This window comes from Anomalospiza imberbis, chromosome 5 (assembly GCF_031753505.1).
Source record: "Anomalospiza imberbis isolate Cuckoo-Finch-1a 21T00152 chromosome 5, ASM3175350v1, whole genome shotgun sequence".
Lineage (NCBI taxonomy): Eukaryota > Metazoa > Chordata > Aves > Passeriformes > Viduidae > Anomalospiza > Anomalospiza imberbis.
The window spans coordinates 66,895,103-66,916,279 of record NC_089685.1 but is presented as its reverse complement, the minus strand read 5'-3'; the positions used below and the strand labels follow the sequence as shown (position 1 = coordinate 66,916,279).

General features: G+C 42.5%; 1 long non-coding RNA gene across 1 annotated transcript; it reads right to left on the bottom strand.

Moving 5' to 3' along the window:
* Positions 1 to 5,716: 5,716 nt before the first annotated feature.
* Positions 5,717 to 6,558, bottom strand: LOC137475047 (uncharacterized). The gene is made up of 2 exons (XR_010999663.1): positions 6,380 to 6,558; positions 5,717 to 5,842 (listed from the first exon to the last, which is right to left on the bottom strand). It is a non-coding gene; the product is annotated as an uncharacterized lncRNA (long non-coding RNA).
* Between the last annotated feature and the right edge of the window lie 14,619 nt (positions 6,559 to 21,177).

Below are 21,177 nucleotides of genomic sequence, written 5' to 3'. Positions count from 1 at the left end.
CTCTCCCACCACAAAGATGCCTCACATGGCTCTGTTTCCAAAACCATCTGCATTAATCCTGCTTCTGCCTCATCTCCATGGATGAGACCAGCTGAGTGAGAGACCCCCTTCAAGACTTCATGCCCACTGGCTGAAGGAAACGTGAGAAAAAAAAATTGTAGTCTATCACTTTTTCTTGCTTTTATCCCTTTCGCGTTCAAATCACAGCAGCTGCAGTGGGGGCAACCTGAGTAAAAGGGATTGTTTCACAGAGATATCTGAACTTTGCAAAATCCAACTGAATTTCCTCTGTCCCACTCCTTTAACACCAGCAACATCAGAAAAAAAGCAAGCATGGAAAAATAAATTACAAATCCTGGGAATTTTAAGATAGTTCTTGTAATTGTTGCTCTGTTCTGTAGTTGCCAAACTTTTCTTTTTTATTCTTCTTTCCTTTTTTTTAAGTGCCATCTTTTTCCATTGCCAAAGTACAGCCATCATGTAATATAAACCAGATGTATTTCTGCTCCCTACCCAATCTTGCAGAAAACTACCTCCAAGAAAATACTAAAAGCAGGAAAACTTGAGAAAAAATTACCCATCTTTCCCAATCTACTTCTCTGAAGTGTGAAATTCAATGCTTCATTATGTCCAGTTAATTACAACAGCCACAAAGCACGTGCATGCTGTTTCCTTTTCAGATGAAAAATATTATACATGATGAAGCATAGCACTAAGGAAAAAAGGCAGGGTTTCTGCAAATTTTTGACTTGGCCTCCTTGCACATCCTGCCTATTTATAGTATCCAGTTAATGCTTGGATTTATACAACTGCAGTTAACTGCAATATATTCAGAAGACAATTTTTTATCTCAGGATTACCAGCATATCCCAGCTGGAACTAAAACTGAAAGCTCTGGTGGGCAGAGGCAATTTATCTTCATCAGAAAGGATGATCCTTGGCAGACAGGGGCCCAAAGAACACAAACCAAACCAAAAATCCAAGTGCTTAACCTTGGCTACACAGAAGTGGCCTCCTCATAAGAGGAAAACTGATGTTGAAGTGTCTCTGGTCTGCCTCATATCCTTCCACTGTTCCTGTGGAACTGTAAGGACTTGTAATTTTTTTCCTAGTTTCCTATAGGTAAAATCTGTAATTATAGAGAGTTTAAGCAAGAGTCCTGTTTTTTCTGAAAGACCTTTGCACAGGCCTTACAAAATCTGTGTGTGGAGCCTGTGCTTCACAGTCTGGTTTGAAAGTCTATGCTGCAGACTCCACCAAGCTGAATGCAATACTTTTTTGAGCTCTCATCTTTGCAGGAAAAGAAATCCTGAAGTTGCCCATTTCTGAGACAAACTAGAGCAGCTTTGCCTTTCTTGTGGTGGGGGGTAAAATCTACGAGAGATTTCAGTTTCTCAGACATTAAACCCTAAAAGTTTAACTAGTCTCAAAGACACCTGGAGGGGTCAGGACCTAAGAATCAGAACTTATCCTGGTATTTTCTATTGTCCATGACACCATGACACAAATTCTGGAGGAGAAAAGAAACAATGCTCAAACTTCAATATTTCATGTTTTACTGAATGACTTCTAGGAAGGCTGCACTCTTGCATTCATGTTCTTTCAGCTCTGTTTCTCTTGCTCTCTCTATTCCCAGCTAATCCCAGACCCTACCTCCCCCACAGCACCTTCCCTCACCAGTCTCTTTTCTCAGCAAGTCCTTTCTCCACATCCTGCCTCACAGCCACTGATCTTGTATTTCTCCAAGCCCTTCTTCCCAGCTTTTCCACTGGTGGGTTGTGCTCTCCCCCCAGCTTCCTCCTGCCCTCTGACCACCTCCCAGCGGGAAGAGCAGCCAGAACTGAGTGGGGCAGCTTCCTCCTTATTTTGCTTTACACCAACCTATCCCAGTGCCTTTTCCCAAGCTCCTGGCTAAGCAGGAGCTGTGGGGAAAATCATCCTTTGCCTTCATCGTCTCTGAGCATGACTCTGCTCAGATGGCAGGGTCTGCACTCCTGGAGGGTGGTGGGATGTGCACAGAAAGCCCATTCATGCACAGGAGCTGAACCATAATGAAGGCTTTTGCTGATAAAGGAGATTCCATTAAATTAGTGTGAATTTCAGAGGCTTACAGCATGCCCAGATGTTCCTCAAGGTGATAAAAGAGCATTCACTATGCAGAGGATGCCCTTCCAAATTTCTACTTTTTCCTCTGTGAGCCATAGAAGTGTTAGGGCTTCTCAGAAGAAATTCCAAATGATTTTTACTATGGGCAATACAACTGGTTTTCCTTGGTTTACATTTAAACATGTAAATTTGGCTGAAACCTCCTGAAAGGCAGTTTCCAAGGTTTCTGCTGGAGAGGTCAAATATGAGTCAGAATTACAAAGAAATGAGTGAGGCCAGAGTGTCACATCAGGGGATGGTGGCCTCACTCAGGCATGCCCTGAGCAGCAGTCCTGCCTCCTAGATCCAACCAGCACAGTCTGAAACTGTTCCTGCCCAAGACCTCCAAGAGGAGCACAGGTTTGGCACCCTACCACCGCTCTGGTTTTACAGCAGTCCCCGTGTTTACTACAGAACTTAAAAGTGGTTAAGAGACATCAAATGCTGACAGCTCTCCCCAGCAGCTCCCCTGTGCTGGATCTCCATCACAGACCTTTCCAGGCTTCATGCACTTGGCACGGGGAGCTCATCCAACAGTAGAGTTCCTCTCACAGAGTTTGTTTCGTGGTCCTTTGTAAATACAGACATTTATCTGGCCTTCGAGACACACAAAAAGCAACCAGTGCAGTTTATGCTTGTCCTCTGGAACGGCTCTGTGCTCTCAAGGAAGGCATTTCAGGCACAGGAACTGCTTGGCTTGGTTTGAAGCATTCCCCACCCCAACCTGTGGACAGCACTATCCCAACACAATTCAGCCACAGTGCAGTGATCATGCCTGTTCACTTATGAGTAAGTGCCCTTGATCGGCTGAGCCACCACAGAGAACTTGGCTTTCTTGCAGTAATTCAGAAAGTAGGGGATTGCTGACTGTATTTAGTTACAGCCTTTGAGGGTTTGAAACATTTTGTTATTTGGTCATAATTTACTGCAGAGAAAAAGTGCTATGATAGTTTCTGTGGAGTCTGAGGAGCTTTATTTATTTACAAAAGAGATACTACTAGAGGAAGCACAAGCTACCTTTTAAGCACCACAACATGTTACCTCCCAAAATAAAATGGGAACCATCAGCATGAGGAGTCGGGCCAGATGAGCAACAAAATCACAAAAAAGTACTCTACTGAAATCACCACCAGTTTCTGCGAATAGATTCAAGAACAAAGCAGGGAAAGAGGTATATGCATTCATCCCCAGTTTTAATGGGAAGAACACTGGGACTCCTTGGAAAAGTAATTTCATTTTTTTTATCCTAGTTATTATTCAAAATGGAGTCAGATTTGCCCATTTTTCTGAAGGTTTGTGAGCTCTGTGAAAATCTTGGGGCAGAAATGTAAAGCACTGGTGTGTAGCCTGCCCCCCTCTCCCTCACTGGATTGCTTGGCTGGTTGATTTTGGTGGTGGTAGTTTTGTTTTGTTCTGTTGGATTTTTTCCTGTGGTTGCTTATCTCAGTTTTTTAACCAGGCTATGAACACAGTCATCAGGTAATAAGTGACAGGTTTCATATTCACCCAGATAAAGGTGACAATGCTTAAAGACATTTTCTCATGGCTCATCCATCCCCCAGGATGCCTCTCTGGACACTGACTTCAGTGGAAGCTATGCACACAACTTCCCACACAGTTCTCTGAATACATACCCCCTCAAGTCCACTTTTTTAATTGGTTTCCTGGACGGTTCTCCTCACAAATAATTTTTTCCTGCAGTTAATGTTAACTAATTTGCTGTGGAAAATGTCTATGATCTAACCTTCTCCGTGCCTTTTTTTCCAGATGTGTGAGTGATCCAAAAGAGTGGTTTGCAATGCCTATGCCATGGGCCATCCAACAGCTGGATTCTGCTCTCTGACAGGGCAGATGAGCATCCTCTGCACATTCATGGGCCCACTGCTGTGCTGAAGTACAGGCTGGAGTTCAGAGAACATGTTTGAGGCCACTCTGCATATTATAGAGCAAGTTCCCTTAAGAAAAACGTCTGATCATTTGAAGGGATTTTTTTTTCAGTGGAACTTACGGGAAAGCCCTACATATTAACTAAGGAAAATCCTTCCTTATGTATTGGAACCACCTTTCTTGCCACGGCTCTGCATCTACAAGCATGTTAGAGGCAGGAGGGATTTGTGGGGATTACTGTTGTTAGAATTACAATTTACAACATCTGGGTCACTCAAGCAGAAAACTAGGGCGCAACAAAAAGCAAAAGAATCCCATCTTGTCATCTTGTGTATCCATTTTCCCCATTTCGTCACTGCTCTAGGGGAGTGAAGATCTACTCTGATCCAGCTCAAGTTTTCACACTGTTAGACACTTTACCCATTTTCATAGACTTGTTCTTGCCCTCCCTCACCCTTTACTAGCTGAAAAGCCATGGGAACACACAAGCGCTGGGTGCAGCTAACTCTGATCCAAACCAGATCAGACCTTTTCCCAGTAAAAGGAAAAGTGTCTGTGTAACTGTCAGAGTTTAGGTCAGCAATCAGACCAACCTCCAGTGTGAAAAGACAACTGCCCCCTGGCTCCTCTCATCCAGGCCAGGGAGCACAGGCGTGGTGGCCCATCCCTGTGAGAACTGGAGCTTAAGTAGCCAATTCCTCAGTCGGGCTTTTAGGCCAGTATCCTTTTGGAATTCTGAGACAGAACAGGGAAGATTTAGGGCTTTGCTGTACCCACTTTAAATGTCTACAGTTTCCAATGCCAGCAGGCAAGAAGAGTCTGTAAACAAATTCTTTTCCTTTCTACCTTTTGCATTGCTCCTGTTGCTGTTCCAATAACAACCAGGAGAGATTTACCAGGAAAGCACATAAGCTCAATACATTTTTGTAAGATAAAATGGGTTTATCATGCTTTTGGGGATAATGATGGATCATCTTCTTATTGTGTAGCGATGACATTCTGCTCACACACATCAAATTGCCAGATATGAAGGACAAGCCTCCTTGTAACTCCCCCAAATATCCTGAGAAATGCACCTTGGGTTGGCAGGCTTGCTGCACAGCCTTGAGTAGTTTGAGTCCAATGTACCAATATGAATCCCACATCATTCCTTACCCATAAATAAGCAAGGATTGCATGATCTCCTGGACCCCACAGAAGGGTTTCTCACATGCACAAGTGCTCGGTCCCTGATCACAGGGAGGCTCCGGTGTTTGTTGGATACAGAACCTGCCAGCCACTCACAGTGAAACCACGACAACTCACAGACTCTGCAGAGAAGGGGGGGAAAAGAAGGCAAGAGCAGGGGCAGAGCCAGTACCAGAGGCTGGGAGGATGTGTGGGCTCATCTCCTGGGACAACCAGGACAGAGTTACTGACAGCCACGTGAAGGGTACACAGTTCCAAGGATTGCTGGGAGGAATTGGCATCGGTATAAAAACTTAACAAAAGTTTGGGATTTTTGAGTGTGAAAGATCCAGAGAAGCTGTTCTTCAAAAGGCCTCTTCTCAAGCAGCCTGGATGTTGTGCAATGGCTACAGGAAGTTCCTTACAGGACAGAGTAGATTTGTTGATATCTGAAACATCAGATCATGAAATAAGATACAGAAAACTATATCCACATTAATGAAATGCAGCTGACATCTACTGATTTTGGATTTTATTTTTGTATTGTACTTACTCTTACATCAGGAATCCATAGGGCTAAGCATATCCAGAACTCTCAGCTTTTCTCAGTTTTAGAGGCTCATAATTGGCACAAGAATGAAAACTTTAAATAAATATATCACAATCACTATGACTGTATTTGAGCTGCTCAGATAAGGATAAGATGACATGGGGTAAATACTAGGAGTTAAGAGCAACTCTAACAACAGTTGATTTGTCACTTATATTTAATCCGTTTAAGAGACAGTTTTTATCAGACTAAGATCAACCCACTGGGACCATTAATAGTTACAGTTATAAAAAAAGCCAGCAGACAGAGACCAGCAGAGACAGACGTAGCAGTCTTACAGTTGAAAATCACCGGTAAATTTGGAGCACTCTCACATGAACAGTTTGCTGTGTGTCTTATTATTTAAACAGCATTGTAGTAAGAGCATGTGCATGCATAATCAAAACCATGCCCAAGGATCTAATGAAAATGCTGGGAACAAAGGAGCTCAGGAGAATGCCTGGCTCTTCCTAGGTGATTTTAGCAGAAGAAGAGGAAAGGGAGCACAAAGGCAAGTTGCCTGGAAGAGCAGTGGTCTGATTTGTCAGAGCCTAGGTGGGATTACATGGGACAATCCGCAGCAGAACATACAGTGTCTGTTAGGTACCAAGAAAGGAATGCTGCTCTGGGTGCACTATAAACACCCTGCAGAGCTTTTGTTGATGTTAGCAGGAGCTATCCCCGGGCCCAGCAGATGGCCCCGGGCACTGCTGGATGTGCTCACCGCACACTTACACCGGCTGCCTCCTGAGAGGGGGAGGGTCACAGAATCACAGGGACACAGAATCAGTCACAGAGTTACAGAATCCCAGAAACACGGAATCCCAGTCACAGACCCACAGAGTCACGGAAGCCCAGTCACAGAACCACAGAGTCACAGAATCCCAGAATCATCACAGAATCCCAGAATCCCAGAATCATCACAGAATCCCAGAACCCCAGAACCACAGAGTCACAGAACCACAGAACCACAGAACCACAGAACCACAGAGTCACAGAACCACAGAATCACAGCACCACAGATTCATCGAATCCCAGAATCACAGGATCCCAGAACCACTGAGCACCAGAATTACAGAATCATCAGAGAATCACAGAGTCACAGAACCACAAAATCGCAGAATCATCAGAGAATCACAGAGTTACAGAACCACAGAATCAGTCCCAGAATCACTGAAGCTCAGAATCACAGAATGAGAGAATATCCTGAGCTGGAAGGGTGGAGCCATAAGGATCACCGAGCCCAGCTCCTGGCCCTGCAGAGCACCATCCCCAAGAGTGATATCCAGTTCCTGGGAGTGTTGTCCAAATACTCCTTGAGCTCTGTCAGACTTGGTGCTGTGACCAAGCTCGTCTCAAGGCAGGCTTTTCATCCATCTCAAAAAAATATCAGTAGTTAGCCCAGAAACCAGATGTTGATCTCACATTGGATTCTCGGGACTCATCCCTCATTTCACCAGTATTTACCCTTCTGCCACTAGACAGGACTATCAAGAATGAGGAAGGTCACAGCAGATCAGACACATAAGCTATGTCCAAGAAAACCTGCACACTGCAGGCATTTCTAAGCTGGGAAATTCATGTGTAGATTTCCCCCGATACAGTAGACAATAAATTCGTTTGTGAGGATATTCCTTCAGCACCCAGACTTCTGTTTTTTTGATACTGTTGTGGGGCACGGACAGACAGGGCAAGGGAGTCTGTAGGGCAATATTCAAGGGCCTTTAGTCATGCAAACCTTCTCTTGGGTTCACTGGTAGTATTACCTTAATAAAAAATGCCCCCAAGGGCCCCTCTGAATTTGACAACATTTGACTAATTTTCAACACAATTTCTCTTCTAGTCTACGGTGATCTGTCTTTTCTTTGCCTACAGAGATGTCTCAGTCTTAGACTCTGATGTCCTCCCCTTTCATCCCCATCCTCCAGGGCTGTCCCATTAGCCCTCTGTAGAGTACAGATTTATAAGCTGTACATATAAGGTGAGCAGGCTTATAACTTCAGAGCTTCTGGCACAAGGTACAAAGTAAGAGCAACAAAAACACTGACATATGCAGCTGTTTCTTTAAATAAGGGAAGGCCAAGCAAGGTGACTGCTGTCAGCCAAGTCTGAATTTATAAAGAGAACCACTTCCAGAAAGAGGGCTCACAAAGTTCTTGAAAGTGGGACCACCTCAGAGATGAAGTTAGTCCCTTCCCCTCCCCCAGTCTTCTCTGACCTGCTTCAAACTTCAGCAAATCAGTTTTTCCAAGCCTCTCACCCCCTCCCTCCCCTTGAGCAGTCTGATTTTTCTATGTGAACATTTTGGCAGATCTGAGAACAGTTTTACTCATTCATTTAATACTCACAAATAATGGTTCTGTTTCACCAGTTAATTATTTCACCAGTCTCACAGATGCATGCCTTTCCTTCATGTTCAGTGGGGAGGAATCCAGTGCCCACACAAGAAACAATAAAAATCTGATTAAAAGACTGATCCCTTCAACACATTTTGCTCAGTGGATGTTAAAAAAAAAAGAAAAAAAAAAAACAAAGAAAAAAGGAAAAAAAATTAGCCCAGCTTTTTAGAGGGATACAGCATGAAGGACATAAATGAAGAGAACCACTGGAGGTCACTGTGACAGAAAAGGAGAATGAGTCAGATGAAAGCAGGACCTCCAATGCACCAGCCAGTTTGAGGTGGTGGTGGTGGCTGTGGGGCTGAAAGGGTGAGAGAAGAGACTGTATCTTCAGTGTGACTTTACTGGAATTTGTAGCCACTGGCTGCAGAAGCAAGGCAGGAGGTAAGGCTTGTGTCCACATCAAAAGCTTGACTTCTGACCAGGTTTCCCTCCAAAGAACATCAAACTTATCTCCTCAAAGTGTTTACCATCTTCAGTCTGACTGCTCAGCGTCTCCCAGCTCCGTGCCTTGCTGCATGGGAACTTTTGCAAAAGACAAAGTCATGTTGTATCTTACGTCTATAATACCAATCTGCCTTCAGATATACTGTTTTCCCCAGCACTGGGGGAACTTTCCGCTAAGACTTTGCCTCTTCCCCAGCTGGCAGAGAGGTCCCAGCACTGTACACAGCACATGGGACTCGTTCCTAAAAGGAGAATCGCACATTGGTTACAGCGCTGTCGGCTCTCCAGCCTATTTCCAAGAACTGCATAGCTTGAAATCCTCGTTTGCTTTATTAATGTGTGTGTAGGAAGGAGGAAAGGAAGTGCTGTGGGGGCAAGGGAGACAAGAAAGAAACATCACACCTTTCAAATGTAGGGGGTCATTTTCTGCTTTTTCCACCCTTCCCCCCAGCCAGCTGTTAAATCCCATGTTTCTCCAGCCATGCCTGCTGCCTCTTCAACAGAGGAATGCGCAGCAATCATCACTTGCAATGGCTGAAATCACTTGGCAGGACCCACAGGAGAAGAGGTTTGCAAGTTCATTTGGAATAAGAGCCCAAAAACCTATACAAGTTTGCTTTTTGCTTCCCTTTAGAAGTACCCCCTCTTTACCCTGCAGCTTTCTTCCCACCTCATAGACTCTCCCTAAGTTTTTGATGTGCCCTGTTGCTCTCCACAAATTTCTGGTGACTTCTTATTCAGCTCAGAATACCTTACAAAAGAAGAAGAAAAGTGAAATATCTGCTGTCAAGTACAAGAACAAAAATCAAGCTGCAAATGCTTGTGAGGGATGTCCCCTTCAAAAGCAGCTTTCCTTTCTGCCTTGTTTTTTTGGGTCTGTCTGCATGTATTTTTGACTAATAACTATGCATACATGCACATGCACGTACGAGTGTGTGTGGGAGTGAGTGCCAGGGAGCACATAAAGGGTATTTGGGGATTCTTTGGTTTTGGGCTCTCACACATAGTTGGGGAAGGCAAGTTATAAACATATAGGTAGGTCCAAGAATGAATACTTTAATATTTGCAGATCCTGGTGGCTGCCAAGTGCTAGCATTTCAGGGATGCATATTCACATGCAGCTGGAGACATATGTTGGAAGGTACCCAACATTTTGCCAGTCAGGTTCCAGACTTGAAATATCTCAGCAGACCCACATGTGGATGTTAACACAAAGCAGGGAATGTTTCCCCTTATTCTACATACTCATTAACTAATCAGCAAGCAAAACAGCTTGCAGAGAATAGGAGGATGGAAATCAGTCCTTTACTGACTCACTGAAATCAATCCTAGAAATCCTTCTCAAGGCCTCCAAGTCGACCTTCTGCCTCCCCAATCTGGAGAAAGACACCAAAGCTTATTAAACTCCATAAAAACCGACCCACAGTCATCCCCCTTTGGGATGCCTCACCTTCAGGATATTTTCTAGGCATTTGTGCTAAATGGTTCTTTGCAGCTGGGCGTTTTATTTAATTTCAGTTTCTTAGGGCCATCTCCCCGCTCCAACATTCCCCAGCCTGTTTACAGCCAGATTCACCAGTGAGCTGGGTGCCAGTTTCATTTAATTTGTTTTTCCAGTGGCAGCAACAATCTGTGTGGAAAGCATAAACAGAGGGAAAGAATCTGGAATCAGCAAATGGTGTGCACAGCTGCACACCATAATTTCTGCTAGTGAAAGTTTTAATTCCGGTCATCAGAAGAAGAGCAGAAGAGTTGGAGGCAAAGAAGAGGTGGAGTAGTGGAAGAAATATAGCAAGAGGAAATAGTAAAATCCAAGGCAGCTGGAGAATCTTGGAGTCATTATAATTAAGGCCCAACAGGTTACAATTTCTCCAAAAGAAGTCAAAGCCAGAAAGCAGCCAACAGGTCTTCAGGAGGAATTGCTCAAAGATGTGATTCTAAAAAATATATAGTAGTAGAAACAGGAAAATTTGTTCAATTCTCTTGCAGATAACATTGCACCAAGACACAAAATGAGGGGAAAAGAAGTCGTAAGAGAAAGAAAACTACATTAAAAAAAAAAAACACCAAAAAAAAAAAAAACCCACCAAAAATCCAAACTTCTTTATTTCAGAAGGGAAGGGAAGTTCCAGGAAGGGAAAGGAAGTTCCGGGAAGGGAAGTTCTAGGAAGTTCTGGGAAGTTCTGGGAAGGGAAGTTCTGGGAAGGGAAGGGAAGTTCTGGGAAGGGAAGGGAAGTTCTGGGAAGGGAAGTTCTGGGAAGGGAAGGGAAGTTCTGGGAAGGGAAGGGAAGTTCTGGGAAGGGAAGTTCTGGGAAGGGAAGTTCTGGGAAGGGAAGGGAAGTTCTGGGAAGGGAAGTTCTGGGAAGGGAAGGGAAGTTCTGGGAAGGGAAGGGAAGTTCTGGGAAGGGAAGTTCTGGGAAGGGAAGTTCTGGGAAGGGAAGTTCTGGGAAGGGAAGGGAAGTTCTGGGAAGGGAAATTCTGGGAAGGGAAGGGAAGTTCTGGGAAGTTCTGGGAAGGGAAGGGAAGGGAAGGGAAGGGAAGGGAAGGGAAGGGAAGGGAAGGGAAGGGAAGGGAAGGGAAGGGAAGGGAAGGGAAGGGAAGGGAAGGGAAGGGAAGGGAAGGGAAGGGAAGGGAAGGGAAGGGAAGGGAAGGGAAGGGCACAGCTCACACCTCCCAGGACAGGATGCACTGGGAGACCTTCCCTCTATGCCCTCACTCCCTTCCCAGATAAGAGCTACAATGGGCCTTGTGCGGTTCAGATTATTGCGCAGATAATTCTTCTTAAGAACTTAATTTAAGAACTTAAATGGCTGCTGATATCAGCATAAAGTGGTGGCATTAGTACAGACTGAGGTGATCCCTCTGTGAGGCCTCAAAACCTGTGATAGTTGAATTTGTTCATGAACTGACATCTATGTTGACAGCCCTCACAATTTTTTTTTGATCCACCATCACTCATGCTTGAAGACACACAACTGATTGAAGACTTTACACTTTTAGCAGTGGTTGATATTCATATTAGTTTATTTAAAAGAAAGAGTGATAAAATACATAAGTTCAAGTTCTTGCATACCAGACATGCAAGAAGAACTCTTAAAAACTAAATAAATGAAATAAATATATAAAATAAAGACTTTTGAAGTAAAAAATATATTTTTATTTTTATTATCCTGTAGTTCAAAAGAGTTATAGATGAACACAGACAAAACTGTATCTGAGTTTTAGCCAAGATTTCAATGTATTGCAATTAAACTCTAATAATTTATTTGAAAATTGACTTGAACTTCTGGAAAATGGCTGAAAGACCATAAACAAAAAGGCAATAAGAAGGACTGCATTTTTGTCACAGCTGTCATGTGAGTCATGGATTTTCAAAGTATCTGTGACTTTTGATATTTATGGATTTTGCATGTGGGCTGGCAATCATGATGGTTAAAGAGCTGCACCAATTTCTCTGAAAACCTTGAGCTCTGCCAAGTTAAACCCTCGACTGCACAGGAGGCTAATAGAGAGCAGGGGCTCAGCAGCAACACTGGTTACACAAAGGATCAGAGCAGTGAATTCTCACGGAGAACTTTAATTCTTCCAGGGATAGAGAGATGTCTCTTTCCCCACAACATTTGCTATTAGGTTGGATTTGCAAAGGTCAGCTCTGGCAAAACAATGACTAAAGCAAAATGGCTTCTCACAGTAAAACACACCAAACTAATTACTTGAGGGAAGGAAGCAGGGAAAAAAAAAGAGAGAAGGAAATAAAAGGGAAAAAAAAGATGAGTTATTTATAACCAAAAACCCCCACAACATTTCTTCACCTGCATCCCTGCATCTGTCACAACTCTCTCATGACACTTCTGTACAATTGTAACAGCAGTGAGTCAGACCAACGATCTGTCTGGCTCAGGACCCTGTCTCCAAATCTGGCCAAAGCAGATGCCCAGGGAAAATTATAAGCAAAAGATACAGTGATACTTCCTTGGAACACTCTTCCAACTTCCAGCAATTTGCAGTTTAGGGACTTTCTGGTTTTGTATTTAATAGCCTTAGTAGATTTTTTTGCCATGAATTTGCCCACACACTTTTTGAAGCTGTGTATTTTTTTCTTCAAGTTGCTGTTACTGAAGATTAATCAGAGAATTCATTACTAGACAACGATACTAAATAAATTTTCTGAAAGCACAGGCAAATGTGCCAAAGGAATTGCCCTTGGTCCTGTGGCGAACATTCCTTATTAAAAAACCAAAAAAGATGGGGAGAAAGAAATATTTCTATTACTCCATCAATTGCCTGGTCATATAACTAGGATGAAAAAGTGGTCAAGTGTCTCAGGATACACTTGAGCTAATTATACACCAGAACTACTATATATACAAAATATATGAACAAGAAATAAAGATAGGAAAATAGTGTTTACAGTAAGAAAGGCTGTTAATAGCTATGACAGCATGGAGAGGCATTTCAGACAGACAGATGATGGTTTCCTGAAAAAGCCATGATCAGGCTATTCACCCTTTTCCAACTGCACTTGTTCAAACAGAAGATGAGTTTTGCAAAGGGTCACTGAGCTTTCTTCAGCCAGGGCACTGAAGGCTAAATTGATCCAGCCAAAAGTCCTGCTGTTCCTGCTTTACCTTCTGTGCTCTAAACAGAATAGCAGCAGCTGGAGACTTTTGAAAACTCCCACTCTGAAAAGTCTTACCACAACAGCTCATGAATTTGTCATCAGACTGGTTAAAGAGGCCTTGTATCTTCCTTGTCAAGCTCTCCCTTTCTGTTAGAAGGGTAACCCTGTGCTCACGCATTGTTCTCCACTAGCAAACAGGCCAGTCCTGCCATCAAACCAGCTAGAAACTAAATAAAATTGCTCTTTTTTTCTTTTCCTTTCAGGCTGACATCTTCTTTTCATAAACACAGGTAACAAGAAGTGGCAATAAAAAAGACCCAAACCAAAAAGCTGCAGGAAAGACTCATACCAAGACTGCAGGGAAATCTCTTGCATATGCTTTTAAACCAGACTGGTTAAACTGAGCAAATTGAAACCCAGTTCTAGAAAATGTCAGGGCAATTTGATGTCATTGATTTGTACAGACACTCACAGATAGCATTCATGCATAGAAAGGAATATTTTTCAGGGGAATTATTGCAGTGAGACAGCAGAATAAGGTACTTTAAGTGCATTGGGTGTCATGAAAAAGCCAACCTAACACAAGCTCCTTATTCCATTTATCTACAGTCACTGCGGACACAATACAACTCAGAAATAATTATGTGCATTGAGCCAGACCATGGGGAAGATGTCAATTAGGTTAGTCAATTCAAGATTCAAAGTCCTCTACAGATGGGGCCTTACAGCCACAGGTAATGCTACCAGCTCCATCCTACCTGTCCAAACTGCACTTTTCATACCAGGCTTTGGGAAGTCCTACTGCCCTGCAAGTGATGTTTCCTTGGGCTCCAGACCTCCATGAGCTTGAGGCTGCAGCTGGGGTCCAGCTGGAAACCCGTCATGGAACGGTTTTACCCAGCTTTGCCTGCCTCTGCCAGTCAAAAATCATTAGTCAATGTAAAGAAAGGTCGGGACGGGTTTTTTTATGCTGCTTCCTGAATGTATTATTTACCTTTTGATATCAACATTAGTTTTCTGTTCCTTATACAAATAGTTAAGACTCACATAGACTCTTTAGTACTGATGTGATAAATAAAAAAGATGCTCACTAATATTCTGCTTTTACGGCTATTTCCCATTAATGTTTTCTGGGTTTGTATGGTTGGATGGAGTTTTATTAAAAATACCCATTTTCTATCTTATTTGCTACTGATTCTATTTAGGTTAATTTTTAGTTCTAATATCCTTGATCACACCCCTTGGAGAGGAAAAGGAGGAGTTTTCCATTATTCCTGAGTCAGCCCAAGAACACAGTGGCCCATGGGAATTCCGCAGTGCCATCTACTGTGAGGTACCAGAACAACTGAGAATGCAGCAGGGCTTTTCCACTGGATCTCACCTTCCTCACTGGTTCTGAGGCCTCTTTTGCCTCTGTGCAGATCCCAGCACAGTTTGTTTCCATGCCAGTTTCTCTGGCTCTCTTTTGTGTTGTGCCTGCGGTAACAGCACTGAGCTCCTTATTTCCAACCCTATTTTTACCATCCGTGTTACTATTTTTTTTATGGGTGTGGTGAAACCATGCTGGTTTCCGAGGTATGGCTGTCTCCCCTTGCCAGATTTCTGACATCATCTTTCCTTCAAGAAGACCTCGAGAAAATTCCCTTGGGAGCCTGCCCATGCTGAGACATCGCTGGCCATAGGGCGAGGTGAAACTTTTAAACCAAGCAAAGCACTGACATCCTTCCGGAGGGAGCTGAATGTGCTGTCTCTGCAGCTTCTGCTGGCCTTGGAAGCAGGAGATGGGGAGAGAGGAATCCACCACTGCTTGGTCTGAGAGAAAAAGAGCAGTGCCTGTGTTGTCTGACCAGCTGAGCACAGCCCATTGCTTAGCAAGGATCAAAGTAACTAAGGTTCACAGGAGCGATGCTTTTCCCCTTGACACTCTGAGTTGTTCCATTAAGGTAGAATTTGGAAGCCCAGTGCTTGAGTGGCAGGTAAGGAGGTTGTTTGGTTAACAGTTTGGTTTTCAGCCCTGATTTTCAGGCTTTTTGTTTCAGTGAAACCCCAGTGCACAGTGAGACAGTGAGAAATGTTCATTAGTTACACCATCACCAGCTGACAGTATAAACCAATGTTTTGAACAAAAGCTTCTTCAGTTTCTCAATAGATTATTAGCTTTAATATCTTCTAGAATTAAAGCCATCTTAAAAAAATCAATGTCTCATATAATGAGACTCCAATAAGGCAATTATTCTATCCTGCATATTCCTGACAGGTAAGCGGAAGGGAACTTCATCTTTGGCCATGAAGTAAGTAGCCACAGAGGCACAGCCTAGAGCTTGCCTAGAATCTGACTAAATTGAATTAAACTGAACAATTTTCACTGCAGCTGCCAGCAACTGGAGTCTACAAATCCCCATAGAATAACAAAAAGGAAAAGCAATGGAATGGAATGGGGAAAATATTAAACTGCAAATCTCAATATTCCTCCAAGCCAAAGTAAGGCATGTTTATTCCCCAGACCGGTTCTCACCTCAGATTTGATTGATTGCTATTGTGTTCTGACCAGATTAGAGAGCTAATAATGAATTATGGATAATATGCAAACACAGGAAAGAGAATGAAGTATGGTTATCTGTCTATATGTTTCTTTAAATCATAGGCTTTTTTGTGCACTGGTCTTATACAAATGTTTGAACATTAGTGCATGTTTGACAATTCCAGGCAGGAAGATTTCCTTTATTACTAAAAAAAGATCTGCAGCCTGTTAAGCACTAGCACAGTCATTAAGGAGTTATGTGTATTCTCTGATCAGAAAGTAGTTCTACCTTGCCATGCCAAAATGACATTGATATCTCTAAAATTAGCCAGGAGAGGTCAGTAATCTTTTAATAGCACTGTTAAAAATTGGCAGCCTAATTAAGTTATGAATTGCAAAAGGCTTGTCAAGTTGGAACTACTTGCTCAAGGATCAGATAGATATATAAGGAGATGTTCCTCATCAAGTCTCAATTCCTTTCTGTGTAAGTAATGCCCAGGAATCCTGAGTAAGGGCTGATCCCAGCTACGCAAGTGTCTTGGGAGCTGGTTAGCTGGTTAATAGGTGATCTAAGGAAAGAGTAATTGTAAGTGTTTTCATTTTATTTTGGTGTGTCTGTTTTGTTAATCTTGGAGGAAGAAGAAATTCAGTCATTACTCTCACTCAGTTTGGTGATTGATCTTCTTTTTGTTCCGTGGAAAGGGCAGCTGGCAAACCACTGAGGAATTTCAGCAGGATTAGAGTATTCCTCAATGAGGAACTGAACCATGGCTGTAACAACCAACGTTTCCAAGGAATACTGGGGGTCACTCAGCTGCTTCCTTGCTGGGCAGCATGGAGGCCAGCTTGGAGGCCAGCCTGGCAGTGCTCCCTTCAGGAACTGCTGTGGAAGCAGGGCATTGCCAGCTTGTCCTCACAGAAGAATAGTGGAAGCACCTGAGCCTTGATGGTCACTCAGTTTCCAGCACACACAGAGGAAACTGGACAGTGTGATGCTGTTTACCACAGCCCTAAAATGGGCTTTAAGGCATTTTTTAAAACATTAAATTACAGCTTCCTACCCCTAAACAAAAGATCCCCTTGGAGGTTCACCTCTTAATAACCAGAAAGGCCACAGAAACTCCATCTTCTGCAGAGCTGTGCAACTTTTCCTTGGGCTGGGGGCTATTTTCCCATGCAGAAATGACCCCTTGGGCATTATAGCATATTCTCAGTTCATATATACCTGATCTATTAGAGGCAAAAGCAGTTCTGACAAGAGCAGTAATTACAAGAATGTAATGTTCATTTCTACAAAAGGCACGGTGTCTGCATGCCTGGGAAGGGCCCAAGATGCTTACAGCATTTCTGTTTTCCATGCTGTGGTGAATTTGGAACCTCTACACAGCTTAAGACAGAATAAATTTCACTCCAGCACAAATCTCTTGATCATTTCTCCTTCAAATGTGGGAAAACAACACTGAGAATGTGGAAAGTGTAGAGCACATCATAAATCCATGGACACAGGAACTCAGAAAGCTGCATAAGGCACATAAGGTCTGCTATAAAGGAAGCACTGTGCTTTCATATTATTTTCTGTTTAAAATCTACATGTGTGGTTTGGGACAAAGGTCTTTTAGTGTGGAAGAAAGAAGGTTCAGTGTTTTTCTTCTTCTTTTTTTCTTTTTTTTTTTTTTTTTTTTTTTTCCCTGAAGAGATGTACATCTCTGGAGAGACAGTGGAGAGATGTGCTCCAATCTCTAGCACACACTGCTGTAGGAAAGGTGGAATTTTTGAAACCAAAGAAAGAACTCAGCACCCAGGATATAGTTCAAGTGTGAATAACCGACAGGTGTTTAAATAAAGATACAGGTTTTCATGCTGGCTGTCATTTGCTGGAGTATCACTAGAGATTTCTGATGCTGGAATTGGGATGTTTTCCCCTACCACCTAATCCTGTGTGAAAGCATACTTGATCTTTCTCTTCCCAGGAAGGCAGAGAGTAGCTGCTTCTCCTGGCACAGAAATATGACACCTGCATATTCCTACTGCTGCTTGAGGAAGCCTATCCCTGAAACCAAAGAAGAATTTCTGTATTGTCAGATTTGTTGGGGCATCTGACTCTGTGTTTCCCAGAGCCTGGGAAATCTGCAGATTCCTATATTCATGTTTTCCACATGCCCGCCCTTTTCCTTGTCCCAGATGAAACGCAGAACTGAAATCCCCAAAGGACTTTTGGTACAAATAATCTAGACAATATAAAAACTAATTGCAGATTAGTAATCTATTTAATGAAAGAAGTCAAATCACCAGCATCAGCTCTGTTTTAGCCCACATCTGCTCTATACTGGGAAGAGACATGGAAGCTGAATTTTGTGATTCATGTTCACAACAGAGCTCAGATGGGGTTCATCTCCCCTCAGTTTCAATCTTTACAGAGTTGATTTCATTCTCCAGCTGAATGGGCTGCTCTGGGCTCCCTTGATGGAGAGCTTTCACATGTGATGAAGCTCAAGTTTTGCCCCGGTTCCCACCAGTCAAACCTCAGAGATTTGCTGTGATCCCAACACAACCATGGATCAACCACCAATGGAAAAAAGGTGTCATGCAGTAGGAGAACATTACACTAACAGGTATCTAGAACCTTTCCTGAAAACATCCATCAGGATATATTCTCACCTGCCCTGTGGAGTTCCAAAGGGCTATCAGGAGGGCAGTCATAAGTAGAAAGGGGTAATAGGACTGGGACATCTGAGACCACCCAGACCTCAACTGGGACTAAATAGACTCAGGTTGGTTTAGGAGAAATCTGGCCTGACTTCTCTGAAAGAAATCATCAGCTTTGTATTACCTGTGGCATCCTAAAACTTCATTTTTTCCTAATTCAGCCTAGTTTTCATTATATTACATTTCCCTCCTTTTCTTATATAAATGCACTTTTTGCACATTAAAAGAACAATTTTAAAAACTACAAGCCAAACAAGAAAGATTTCTAATCTAAATAAATCTTTACAGTTTACCATATACATAATACTTTAAAATATTTTTTAGATATTTACACTGTGTGCTGGAAAGGAAAAGTAAGATAATATTTTCCTCAAGAAAGGCTTACTTAGGTGTAGTGAGTTTCAAAAATTATTGTTGCTTTAGGAAATAATGATTTTGCTTGTGGCACAAACATAGAAATGCCAGAATGCAACTAGAACTACAACTATGGGAATGATTAATCAAATTCATGGCCATCACAAAGACTATTTCAGTGTTCTTCCTGCAGATACTCCACAGAACTGCAAATTGCAGAGCAGTGAGGTAGCTTGTGTGGAACTGCTGCTGCTGTGGGAGAGCAATTGCTTTTCTCTGCTCCATAAATGTGGGGTTTTGCAAACTGGGGGACTGTAGAAAAGCCAGGTTCTCTTAAATTTGTCTGTGCTGTCTTTCTGCCTGATCATTTATGATTCAGAGTCACAGACACCCAGCAGCACCTCCTGTTGTAAGATGCAAAGTCCTAAGTGGGGTGCACACACAGAGGATCAGTGAGAAGGGATTACATAAACAAATATTTGATACCTCTGGCAGTCATTGCCCTCCCCAATTCTAGGAACCCAGTTCCCCTGAGAGCCTTCTGCAGGTGCTTCTGGAGCAATTATGCCTCCTTTGTGCCAGCCCCAGGAGAATCCTGTCACTTCTGTCCATGACATGAATACAGGGACACAGCCCAGCTTGGCTCAGTTCCTACAGCTGGACCCTCCTAAATAATTTCATTTGACTTCTCTCAGCAAAGGGAATAAAAGCTGTTGCACAGCTGTTAGGTGCCAATTTTCTGTTGGTCTACAAAGATCTGACAGTTCAGATCCTTGCTGTTTTATCTCTGTGCTGTTTCATCCCTGTTTCAGTGGGTTTATGGCCAAGAGAGATCCATGAATGCAAGATCTCACCATAAATTTTTACACATCTCTGTATTCTGGGGACAAAAAAACAACACAGCACTGATGCAAATACCAGGATTAATTTATTTATTAATCTGTGCTGATATTGTATTGCAAAACACTTGTAGAAACTTTATGAATCACCACGAAGTTGATGATGTTACTCAATTAGAGGTAAAAAGTTCCAGCCATAAATCAGGAAGAAAGCAGAAGGTGTACTTGGGCTATCAACCTCTATAATCTCTGTGCCTATGCACCTACACAAGTGCCTTCTGTAACAGGGCATCCTTAATCCTGCTGAAATCAACATAGGAATCTGTGTCAAACCAAGGCCGTGGTCTCTCACTCTGCAGGATATTCTAGATGCTAATTTATTCTCCATGCTATTATTTATTTAGAAGCTTTTATTGCATTGTGTGTAAAGAAGGAAACAAACAGATGCTCTATTTAAAATCCTGCCTTAAGAACCCAGGCGGCTTCCAGCAGGCACCATAAACCTGTGCTAGCACTGCAAGCTGCAGGAGACAGGGGGTTGTATTGAAAAATTTTGTTCTACCATACCATGTAATAAACAGCTCTTTAAAAAACCTCTTTTGGTTACTGGCAGTGTAGGTAGGAGAGCAAACCTCCCACCTATTGGAATTCTCTCAAATCCATGGAAAGAATATCAGTGATTTTGCTTTGGAGCTGGCTTTAAAAGTGTGCATATCTTACATAAAATCAAGAAGCTGCCTTAAAACAAGAGTATTTATCTTGTTAAACTTTTCCGAATAAAGATGGCTCATTCGTCATTGAAATCGTGCCCATCAAATATCTGAATTTATTTGTTTCTGTAATTAACTTTGTAATTCCTAGAATCCACAATTAACCCCTAATGGGAAATTTGCTGTGTTTCCTAGAGATTCTTAAAAGTAAATATGTATTTTCCTAAAACTGTTGCCACGTTATCATAGTCGACCGGCCTCCATGGTTTTCCAAGAAATCTTTGGGATTCTCTGTGGAAAAGTGTGTGTTACATATGGAAACATGTACTGGGCTCGGAAACTTCCATGGCTTCGAAAATTTGCAGCACTGAAGGATTTATTCTATCATCCATAGAAATATTAGATCGTTCTGAGAATCTTTCATGGATGTAGGCTCTTTGGGTCTATAAAGAGAAGGAATTTTCAGCTCAAACAACTGCCCAGCATTAAAACCTCCACTTTGAAAGGACAGAGTGAGGTTTAATAGGCATTTCAATGCCAGGACATGTCAGTCAAATTATTATTGGCTCTAGCTACACTCTCACAAGCTGTTACATTCTTTACCTGCAGCGGAGTGGCACTCGAAAAGGTGCAAAATTCTTCTTTGCTTTTGAAAACACCAATGAAAGTGAAAAAAAAAAAAAAAAACAAACCCACACATCAAAACCAAACCAACAGCCCAAACTCCCAAGTCTAATTCACACAGCTGAAAACCTCTGATCTTCATATAAGAAGGGTAGACCCACAAACTTC